Raw genomic sequence first — 2,612 nt, 5'->3', positions numbered from 1 at the left:
ATCCCCCAGACATGCAACCCACCCATGGCTCACAAAAGAGCTAGAGAAAGAGAGAGGGGGAGACATGAGGGGGTCTTAGATGGGAAAAAAAGAAAGTAGCTTTAGGGGGAATGTGCTGTGGAGTGTGAAATTGCAGCCCGTGGTGCTCCATATTGTACCAGAAGCTCTCCAAAAACTCATCCTCCAACGTGACCAGAGGTGCTTAGAGGGGGAGAAAGAGGGAGAGGGGAAGAGGGGCTCAGAGACACAGGGGGAGGGGAAGGATGGGGGTCTTTTATTCTTTTCGCGCCCTCTTTCTTATTAACTGTTCGTTTAAAACCTAACTTTATGTTTATTTGTTGAACTCGGCCACCAAGAGCAATCTCGGGTGTACTGGGCAGAGCGGCTGGGGGAACGGGGAGGAGCAGATGGACGCTGGCTGCCTCCCTTAGCCCTGCTGGGCCCTACCCGGCCCTACGCGGCCCTCGGGAATCCTCTCACACAGCTTCGATCCTGTTTCCATATCCCCATGCTACTGCTCGGCACCTCCGCCCTGCCCCATCGCCCGCTCCCCTCCGGGATGATCAGACCACAGCACCGCTACAGAGAAAGTGTGGATACCCCTTTCATCTGGGCGCTTGTTGGCGAGAGGCAGGGAGAAATCTCAGGCCAGAAATCATCCTGTCCTCAGACAAAGCACCCCAAAAGTCGTCCGGGAATGTTTTATCAAAGCGTGCCCTTCCTTGAAGATCCCTCTGATGCTCACACACATGCCGACTCCTTCTGTTAAATGCTCGCATCTTTGTGGGGCCTTTTTATAATTTTTTCCCTCTTCATCTTTTCACAGACAGGGATTTTGCCACTGACTTTCTCACGAGAGGTTAAATTAGTTGACACAGAAACTATGTATCAGAAAAATACACATAGAAGGTCAGCATAGATTTATTCTGTGAATTCATAAATATGGTGCTGAGAACATTAAGGGTTGAGCTAAACCATCTCCAAACTACCAACATTTAGGCTGTAAGTGTTTGCACACTTGACAAGGGGAAGAAGACAGGCAGGGTGTGGAGCCGAGAACTTAGCAGCATCTCCATGTTGTACAGATATCGTACCTCCGCAGCATGCCCTCCTGCATCCTATGGCCATAGGTCGCGTTTAGCTGTTTTCCAGCGTAACTGGCTACAGACAACCCACAGAAAACAGGGAACCAACGTGGGTGCAAGTGCTGGCTCTGGAGCCGACTGCGATCACAGGCACAACCTTTTACTCCAGGCCTGAGCTCTCCGAGGGGCTCCCCTCGCTGCCCGACCCCTATTGTTCCTGAGCATAGCGCCCTTCCCAAGTGGGCAGCGGAGCAGGGGGAGCAGCTTCCGAGAGCAATGTCTGTAGAACCTGGCTGCTAGGGACAAGGCGAGGCGGCAAGTTAGCGAAGCCAAGGCAGCATGGCAGAACTCAAAGGACTTCGGAGGGAACCTGACAGGGCCCTCGAGGTTATGTGTATTGGAACCAAGGGTGGGAAACAGGATCAATGCAGAAGATTTCGACTTGATCAGCTGGACAAAGCCAGCTAATGAAGCAGATCGAAAGGTGGCTATCACTACTATCAACTCACCCCGAAAAGAAAAGAAAAGAAAAGAAAAGAAAAGAAAAGAAAAGAAAAGAAAAGAAAAGAAAAGAAAAGAAAAGAAAAGAAAAGAAAAGAAAAGAAAAGAAAAGAAAAGAAAAGAAAAGAAAAGAAAAGAAAAGAAAAGAAAAGAAAAGAAAAGAAAAGAAAAGAAAAGAAAAGAAAAGAAAAGAAAAGAAAAGAAAAGAAAAGAAAAGAAAAGAAAAGAAAAGAAAAGAAAAGAAAAGAAAAGAAAAGAAAAGAAAAGAAAAGAAAAGAAAAGAAAAGAAAAGATTAATCTAAAGTGGGGCAGGGGAATAAGTACCCAGGGCTCGTGAAGTGGAATAGGTGTGAAACTATGGGAGTAGAAAGAGGACCGTGGTCTTGGCCTTGCCCGGTTCCTCGGGACACACGGCAGTGCCCGGGGGCGTGCGGGCAGGCCGGTATTTTTAATTTGGGTAGGCAGAAACTGTTCAGTGGATTTAAACGTTGACAAAGCAATACTTCCAGGAAGTCTGGTGTGGGAAGGGGCACCAGGTGATATTGCGGTATGTGTGGTGGAGGGAAGGGAACAACTAGCAGACAGTCTTCCCTTCCCTTCCCTTCCCTTCCCTTCCCTTCCCTTCCCTTCCCTTCCCTTCCCTTCCCTTCCCTTCCCTTCCCTTCCCTTCCCTTCCCTTCCCTTCGGAAGCTGTCTTGTTCTACCAGGCTCAGGGTTCCCCGGTTTTCTCGGGTTACCTCCGTGCCGTGGGATTCAGGCTTCGTGTCGCAGAGTGCTCATTTTGTGTATTTCTCGAGTCTGTTATTCCTGCCTTTCTTCTCAGTGATATGGGAAAACAGTCAGGAAACTAAGGCAAAATACATTATCGGGAGATTTGGGATTCGCCGGCTGCCCCAGCCCACCACCAAGCTGTTATCTCCTCACCGTACAATCGGCAGCTACAAAGACTCAGAGCATCTCTGAGAGAGGGTCCATGAACTCACCAAGTGTTAGTGCAGGCGCAGGGAGTTCCCTTCACCGGGCATT

At 49.0% G+C, this 2,612-nt stretch overlaps 1 protein-coding gene across 1 annotated transcript in view; it reads left to right on the top strand.

Moving 5' to 3' along the window:
• PAX2 (paired box 2) overlaps positions 1–2,612 on the top strand; it is a 103,845-nt gene that overhangs the window by 6,770 nt on the left and 94,463 nt on the right. The window lies entirely within an intron of this gene.

Source organism: Corvus brachyrhynchos, unplaced genomic scaffold, assembly GCF_000691975.1.
Source record: "Corvus brachyrhynchos isolate BGI_N302 unplaced genomic scaffold, ASM69197v1 scaffold61, whole genome shotgun sequence".
In the NCBI taxonomy this organism is placed as follows: Eukaryota; Metazoa; Chordata; class Aves; order Passeriformes; family Corvidae; genus Corvus; species Corvus brachyrhynchos.
This window is presented reverse-complemented; position numbering and strand designations above follow the sequence as displayed.